Below are 9157 nucleotides of genomic sequence, written 5' to 3' on the forward strand. Positions count from 1 at the left end.
TTTTTTTTTTTTTCTTTTGCATGTGTGCCACAGTCTGTAGAGGTGTATGGTACAGGCTATAAGGTTTTGGAAAGACATGGACTATGTCTTACAACCAAAGCCTGTATTAAAGAGAATGGATATAGTGAGGAGTGGTATTTGCTTAGTGGGACAGCCTGAGGACCTGATGTAAGAAAACCTGTCTGATAATGGCAAATACAGTCATTACAGTTCTATACAGTAAAATCCCTATTAATACTGGCTGTTTAGCAGGTAAGGATGATTTTTTTCTGAGTTTGTCAACTCTACTCTCTTCCAGGCAAAAGGTTTACAATAATAACCATTTCCTTTTCAAACCAACAGAAGGAAATTCTTGTCTCAAGAGTCTATTATTTCTCTTGTGATTGTATTACTCCAGGATCCTCTTCAGAGCGTTTCTTTCTTCCCTTAAACAAATTTTTACTGTTGTGCTTCCAGAGCAGAATCTGTTGGCAGGAAGTGAACTCTTCTATTGTTGTGATCATGAACAACAACAGCACACGAATGGAGCTCTCATGTATCTTCTTGGACACTGATGCATGACATGAGGCAAAAAAGAAACAGACATGAATTCTGTCTGCACAATTGTCCTGTATGTTAACATGGCATCTTAGGTGAATACTTGCACCATAAAGCTAGAGTGCTCTTTTGTGTGTATATAGCAGGTAGTTCTGATTTGAAAAAAAACATATATCCACAAAGTGGTTTACTTTTTTTTTTTTCTGTTTATTTGTTTTAATTATTATTTCTACCTATATAATTCCCTGCTAAGGAAATTCCTATTAATTATCATCTGTTATCATCAAAACACATTTTGTATTTATATTTTGTCTTGTTAAATTACTTCTGTTGTATCCATTGCTTCCAGTTAGCTGATTTATGTGGAATCATGGAATTTATAGAATCATAGAATCATAGAATATCCTGAGTTGGAAGGGACCCATAAGGATCATCAAGTCCAACTCCTGGCACCACACAGGTCTACACCAAAATTCAGACCATATGACTAAGAGCACAATTCAAATGCTTCTTAAACTCCAACAGGCTTGGTGCAGTGACTACTTTCCTGGGGAGTCTGTTCCAGTGTGCGACCACCCCCTCAGTGAAGAACCTCTTCCTGATGTCTAGCCTAAATCTCCGCTGCCTCAGCTTGACACCATTCCCACAGGTCCTATCACTGGTGACTAAGGAGAACAGATCAGCGCCTGCCCCTCATGAGGAAGCTGTAGACCGTGATGAGGTCTCCCCTCAGCCTCCTCTTCTCCAGGCTGAACACACCAAGTGAGCTCAGCCGCTCCTCATACGTCTTCCCCTCTAGGCCCTTCACCATCTTTGTAGACCTTCTCTGGACACTCTTCAATAGTTTCACATCCTTAGAACATGTTTTTTAATTTGCATGAAGTTTTTCAGGTTAAAAGTTATTTAAAATAAACTGTATTTCTCTTTCACATTAAAATACCTTGGATTTTCTAGATTTCCATTTTCCTTTTTCATTCTTTTTGGGTGTCTCTCCAGTATTTCTCGATTTTTTCTCATGCTTATTCTCATTTTCACATCATTTTGTCTTTAGAATTATTTTATGGGCTCCATGTTTCTGATCTCCTATTCATTACATTCCAGCTTATGAGGTAGATCCTGCATTTCAGTGTTCAACCCATCAAAACACTTAACCACTTTGTTGTGTTTGCTTTATTTTCTGGACCTCATAGGACTAGCAGGTAAGAGGCAGCCTTACAAAAAGTGGCTATTAAAATACTAACAAAATACGAACAGTGGTTTTTTTGTTTGTTTGTTTTTAGAATATAATCTTTCCAAAGAATGGAAGACTACATATTTACTGAAATCCAATATCCAGGTAAACAGTTGCAGTATTTAAAGCTCTGAACAATAGTCCTGCAAGTAGGTAATAAAAAATATTTGCATAAACTGTGAAAATTCCATGTCACATAGAAGAAGTTGTTTTCCGTTATTAGATTCCTTGGAATATCCTCATGCCAACAGGGCCTAAAAGCATAAGGGGTCTGGAGACAGATAAACATTCATCTTGAGACTGAACAGCACTGGAATTTTTTTTTGGCTGTTCTGCATACTAAACTATGTTGGCAGAAATCAAGAGAGGTTTTACAACTGTCACATGCTGTTTCAGGTCTGTGTCTGTGTGTCATTCTGTCCCTGGGCAAGTGAGTGGGGCAGTCTTGGTGAGATGACCAGATGATTGGAAGCATAGTACGGTAGCAATTGGAGAACAACACTCTTAAAAGCTATAAAACGTCCAGAAAACATTGTTTCAAAAGCCAATAAGGCTTTTGAAAAACTCACAGGAGAGTCTGGTATGACAAGTGAATACCCTGCTTGTCAAATAAGCAAAGTGTTGCCAAAAGGATTGAGATGGATTTGAAAGTGGGCTTCAAATGCAGTTAGGTATTTAAGCTCTGAAAATCTAATCTCTTGTCCCCACAGGCAAGAAAACAAGCAAAATGTTCTATGAAGTCATCTATTGATCTTTGCGTTTCTGAATTGGGTAGTTCCACAGGACTGTGTGTAGGGGCAAATATCCTGTGTCATACACACTTTAAGTGAATTTAACTTCATTTTACCATGTAGTCTGTACCTAGAGAAGTATCTACCTGCAGTGACCTGTTTTCACAATTGGGTGTCTGCCTGGCAGGAGTACTGGGAGTGAATTTTGAAATATCCAAGTGGTTTAGGAGCATGGGCACTACTGAGCTTCTAACTCTCCTTGACACTACTGAAAACTCTTGCATTGCAAACACACTTTATGGGACCTGCTGGGATTGTACTGATTTAGTTAGCTCTTCTGAAGTGCTAAAGCCTGTTTTCCAGTTTGCATTTGCCCCAGTTGAAATGCACCTCACTGTGGTAGGAGTAGAAAAGCAATCTGTTAGGGTTTGGTATAGAAGCACTCATACACACTCATTTTTATGCTCATCTTTTGATCTCTTCCTTAAAACCCTGCACCACTCATGAGAATGTGTTTATAGCTGAATAGCCCTGAAATGTTATGTTGCTGATGCAGATTGACCTCCATAAATAGCATGTCCTCTATACCAAGATCCATTTTCTCCACTCTCTACTGCTCCTTTGAGATGATTTTTACTGTTGTTCCTAGCTCTGGGGATTTTTGTTGAGAGCCTGTTTGCAGAACACATACCACACATACCTTTCAAGGCTCTCTGATTCTTATTACCAATATTACTTTTAAAAATGATTTAGTGGAGGCTACAGATGTGCTAAATGGTTTGGCAAAAAAAGCATGGAAAGCCTCTGAACAGGGGAACCTACCTGCTGGCTCGTGAGTCAGTGCTTCTTTGGTTTTACTGTGCTGAATGTAGAATAAATAGCAGATGATGAGAAATGTTGTACACTGCAATAAAACACAGAGAATGCATGTTTCATGACAGAAAAGTAAATCACTGCTGCACATTTTGTTACAAAATATGCACTCTAGTATTCTGTCTCTTGAAAAGGTTTAAGTGAAAATGCAAAAACCTCCTTTTGCAAAGCACTTTAATTTCAGATTTCTCATGCAATCCTACAGCCTCTCTGTTCTCTCTCCTAGGAAGGAGCACCTTTTTTAAGTATTGAATCACAATTGACAAGAGCCTAACCTGAAGTATTTTACTGCTATTAAGTTTCTTTAAAAACAAGAGAGAGAGATTACTAACATCAGCATCATATGCTGCTGTTTAGAAGGAAACTAGCTAAAGAAAACACATTTGGCATAGACACAGTTCAGTGCCACAAACTGCACTAATGTGATGAGGTAAAGAAGGAAAAATAAAGGAGTGTTGTTTCATCCTCCCCTGGATTGTGGTTGTGCCCAATAGCGGGTTTCTTAATGTTTCCATTACATCCCCCTATTTTTAGAAGTTAATAGCTCGGCTATAACAATTTGCTTCAGGCTGAAGCTTGGCGTACAAGGTCTCAGTCAGGAAGCACATTTAGTGAAATAGAAGATTACCCATTTTAGAGCCATTTTTTTTTTTTTCTGTCACACAATCTAAAAATATTCTCCATTTCAGAAATTACATTTGGCATCTGATTTATCTATAATGTAATCTGATATCGTTTTTCACTGCATTTGACCAATGAAAAACCCTGTAAGAGAAAAAAAAAGTATTTTTTTTTTTTCTTCTTTTTGTGTATCTATATGAGAGTGGTGGCCAATGTACTCCCCTTTTTCAGGGTTTAAAACAATCTGTTGCTATTTGTAATTCAGGCAGACCTACACTGTGTACATTATATGACATCAGTTTACCGTGTGAGTTTTTTACTTTGGTATAAGCCATTGCAGGAGAAAAGATACAGGACTGGATGGACTGAGAATCTAACCTAATATTGTTCCTATTTTTATGTTTCCTAGACCTTGATCGCTTGGGCACTTCAAAAATATCTACCTGAAAAGATATTTCTATAAAGACAAGGTGTTCTGTGTGAACAGACCATGAAACTTAAACAGTATGATACCTGCTAGTCTTCCATAAATTTCTTTTTCTACATTTGTAGTTATGCTAAATATAGCAGAACAAATGGTTGGAAGAAGGAGTGTTTTGGAGGAGAGACAACCCCCCCAAACCATTTATAGAAATGAAGATAGTATTGTAAAAGTGATAACACTTGTAGTTACAGAACAAGTTATCAATATTTCAATGATAAAAAATAATACAAATAACTGTAGAACTTTTGTGCTTTTTTAGAAGGTATTTCTGATTTTTTGGAGGTACCTTTGTTTTTGTTTGTACTGTGACTAAGTGAAACTTAAATCCCCAAATTATATTATTGCTTTGCTGCATAATACTTCTGTGGCTTTTCTGGGCTGAAAAGCAGTAGAAAAACTGTGCTTATTCCTTATTTCTTACATATCAGTTAATTTTACTTGCATCAAGTTGACATTATATATTTATTTATTTTTGTTAAAAGAGATCAAGAACTAAAATACATTAAATTTGCATCCAAATAGTCACAGAGAACACAAGACATCCTGTCCCTCAGCCTTGCAGTGGTGTCTGTGCAGCTCAGCACTCTGGACACTGACATGCTTTTTACTGGGGCTATGTTTCTGTTGAGCAGCCCATTGATTTAGTACAGCAGCATGCTGATGTTCCTTTTTCCTATAGCATCTGCACCAACTCTTGATATAACCCAGTTAAAAAGATAGCATCAGGCAATTTTTAAAGACCAGAAAAACTCTCCATACTTCAAAAATTATCTTACTCTTCTTTTCATGCAATACACTTTGTTGTCATGGGCTTCTATATCAACTCATTACCTTTTGCAGATTTTATTTCAGCACCTTTCCTTTCCTTTCCTTATTTTTTTTTCCATTATTTTCTATTTTAGCATGTGAAGGACTCAGGAATAGAAACAACCTTTGCAGGAAGCCGAGTCATCTGCAGGGTACATTTTCTGCAACAGGTACAGCAATATAATTCAGTGTGCTTAGAAATTAGCCAATTTGTAGTAAAACTTGCTTGGGTAACTTCTTTCAAATTCTCTCTCCCCCACCCCAACAGGGAATCCTGGCTGATCTACTTCCACTCTGTCTCCTCCCAAACAATGAGAGCCTATTGCTCAGCTCTTCAAAGCATATCAACCAGGTTACTGGCATGTAAACATTACAAACGAAGCATGTTGTACAAACACTTTCGATATTCCCAAAAGCCCTCACGATAACTGTAATCATTGGTCTTTTGTTCAGTGGGGACTAAGGAGTGTCTGTACTTTTCTCATATATTAAAACCTCTAGAAAAACTACAATATTGTTGTAAATTACTTCAAGAAACAAATATCTTCAGTTTTGACAAGCAATGGCTAATTTGTGTTTGAACTACAGACACCTTCTGACAAGTATTGGGAAGGAAAGAAGCCTCAATTAGTCTTTGGAATGGGAACATCTACTGAACAGCTTTTAACAAGACATTTTATTTATTTATTTATTTTTCCAAACAATGCATGGATCTAACTAGTAAGCCTGGCTGGATTTTTTGTTTTTCATCCTCTTATTATCTACAAGGTTGACTTTTTTCTTATTATGTTCTCTCAAACTTTGTGAAAGTTTCTGATATGCAAACTAGATTTCATGAAGAATGGCAGTCTCGGTCTTCTTCCGTTCTTCTTTCCTTCCTTTCCTTCCTTTCCTTCCTTCCTTCCTTCCTTCCTTCCTTCCTTCCTTCCTTCCTTCCTTCCTTCCTTCCTTCCTTCCTTCCTTCCTTCCTTCCTTTCCTTCCTTCCCTCCTTTCCTTCCTTCCCTCCTTTCCTTTCCTCCCTTTCTTCTCTTTTTGTTCTCTAAACCTCTATATTTATCCTTTGAACTTGTGAGTTATTACATATCATACGCAGTTTAAAGTAACCTTCACTTTAAATTCCATGGCTTTTGTTGGCTAAGTAAGTACTTCAACAGCATTATTACAGTTTTCTTTGTGTGAATATTGTCAGTCGGGCACTTAGCACAGGTAACTATATTGAAGTTATACTTGGAGCTTAGCTGTGAATGTCACCTATTAGGTCTTTGCAAAATCCTCACAACTGATCAGAAATTCCACTGCATGGAAAAATTGTCTATTGTCAAGCAGAGCTTTAATTAAAGCTATACTTTGTTTTCAATCCAATTTAGGAACAAATACAAAAAAAAAAGAAAGATGTAAAATTTACAATGCCTGGCAATGTATCCAATTCTGAGCTGAACAAAGAAGCTTATATGCTGAAAATCTTGTAGGAATAAAGCATGTAAGATAAATAAAAAGCTTCCAGTGCTTAATTCCAATCGTCTCCACAACAACTGGAGCTGCTGATAAGACACCTACTCAGAGTAATGATGCATAATGTGAAGAAGCAATAACCCATACTGCATAAGTATGAAGGAATGCCATTCTTTTAAAGAAAAGTGTGGCAAATGTGAAGCTCTGTTAATGTTCTGAGCCATTTTCAAAGGTATTTTTGTGAACACGGCAAATTGCCAAGGTTTAGTTTTTTCCAAGTATGATAGGGAGAACAAGAAATGTAACTAATATAAGGGCATCAAGCATTTGTCCATGTACTATCATGTAAATATTTATGTACTGTCAGTTCATTATTAGTAGAGGTTCTAATAGGAATATAAATATTATAAAGTGTGTTTATGACAGATAAATCATAGGGGTGCTGAAGTAATTTGCAACAGTAAAGCTCATTTTGGATAATTACAGAGCCCCAGAAGATTGTATTTATGTTTTACAAAGGAAGGGGTTGTTCAGAAGAAAACTGTTTTGGGCTGCTGACATTCTGAGAAGGCTAGAGGCTGAACCTGCCTGGGACTGACTTAGGAGCATATGCAAATATTAATGAACGATTTTGAGAACAGAAAGGAGGGAAAAATTGGTGTGGTTTCAATTGCATGCCTAACCTTATTCAGTCAAATTTCATGCAGATGAATTACTGTAACTATAGAAATAATGTAAGAAAAGATTAGTTAAGATTATGCTGGCAATAAAGATACTAATGTTTTATTACAAACGGAGTTCTATTTTGCATTTTATGTGGGGGTAAATTAGACTGCAATGTTGTTTATCCTTGTTTTATGAAGGCTATTTTCATATCCATATTAAAGCTTATTATTGCTCTTGCCTTCACTCCCCTCCCCATCCACATTTTATCTAAGCTAACTAAATACTTGACTCGGCACATCTTTTTTCTACATGCCTTAAATATAGTTAAAGCTAAGAATAAAACAAAACAACCGATCTCTCCTCCATCCCAAAAAGGGCTATGCAACAGAGCAGTAGACTTTGGAAGGTCATATTATAATGACATTAAAATGTAGTTCTCTAAGCTAGTGTTCAGCTGCAAATAAATGTGGTTCAGCTGTTTTCCATGAACGTTTTACTGATTAGGTTAATTTCAAGTGAGATATACATTCTGCCATTCTATGACAGGCTAGTCAATGTCTATCTGGTAGATGATTGTTCAAGTAAAACACTATGAGAGGGAACAAACTTGTTTTCTGAACTGCAATAAAAGAGCTTAATTAGAATGAAGTCTATCCCAAACACATTTTTAGTGGTAGTAAGAGCTATCAGTTCCTTTTTTGTTTGAAGATCTTTTTGTACTGGAGGGGTTATTGGAAACTGACTGTCTTTGAAGGACAATGTTTCACCTAGAAATTTGGGTATACCTTTTAGTACTTTTTTTTTCCCTTTCCCAAGCCTCGGCAAGAGCCATGTGTTTGTTGTTGTTGTTGCTGTTGCTGTTGTTTGGTTGGGTTTGGTCATAATAATTAACTAAATAAATACATAAATCATATGAAATACAGTAATGGGCAGCTAATTGGTTCTATTAAGGAAATGCGTGAGGGTTAAAGCTCACTGAACTAGTTATTACACAGTTTATGGACTTTTTGCCATATTGACCACTCTTTTACATAAATACCACACAATCTCTCCTGAAGGCCTGTATGTCAGAACAAGACAAAACAGATATTTTCCCACAAATAAAACCTGTTGCCTTGCCTAATCCAGCTTCCTCAGCTCTCTTATGCAACCAATGGGACTCCCTACCAAAGCAACAGAAAAGTTCACCTGACAGACTAGTGACTTGAATCTGTGGCTGACCATGTGTATTAAAGGTTTAAATTGTACCACATAAAACAGAGCTGAAAGTTATTCCTTGACAGCCTGAGAAGCCTAAAGCCTGCTAGGCTGCCTCTGGTAATCTGTTGCTTGTTCCCTCTGCAAATACAGTATCATTTTCTGCATGTGCTCCCTTTTCACTTGTGATGACAGTGTTCATTGTTACTTTCCACCCTAGCCTCCCTCATGGCAGCATGACCTCGTGCCATGGGATAAGCCTGGAAAGACAACTTCAAATACTTAAAAATTGAAAATAGAAATGGACTTGTTAACTAGATACAAGAATATTACGAGTAGCTTCTATTTCTAGTACTGTATCTTCTGTGTGGCTCAAAGAATTAATTTAGACAGCGTTTAGCCAGATGGAAGTTGAAAATGTTTTCTGAGAATATAGCAAGCTTTAATAGATTTTTCCATTGTTATTTTTGTATAACCTTATTATCAGTCTCTTTCTTTTGAACTGTCATCTCTCTCTCTCTCTCTCTCTTTTTTTTTTTTTCCTGCATTCTGTCTTC

The 9157-nt window shown here is 36.8% G+C and overlaps 1 long non-coding RNA gene across 1 annotated transcript; it reads left to right on the forward strand.

Annotated features, from left to right (window-relative positions):
* Positions 1 to 1448: 1448 nt before the first annotated feature.
* On the forward strand, positions 1449 to 5813 carry LOC125184951 (uncharacterized). The gene is made up of 3 exons (XR_007169651.2): positions 1449 to 1873; positions 5380 to 5454; positions 5553 to 5813. It is a non-coding gene; the product is annotated as an uncharacterized lncRNA (long non-coding RNA).
* Positions 5814 to 9157: the final 3344 nt, after the last annotated feature.

This window comes from Anser cygnoides, chromosome 1, assembly GCF_040182565.1.
Source record: "Anser cygnoides isolate HZ-2024a breed goose chromosome 1, Taihu_goose_T2T_genome, whole genome shotgun sequence".
In the NCBI taxonomy this organism is placed as follows: Eukaryota; Metazoa; Chordata; class Aves; order Anseriformes; family Anatidae; genus Anser; species Anser cygnoides.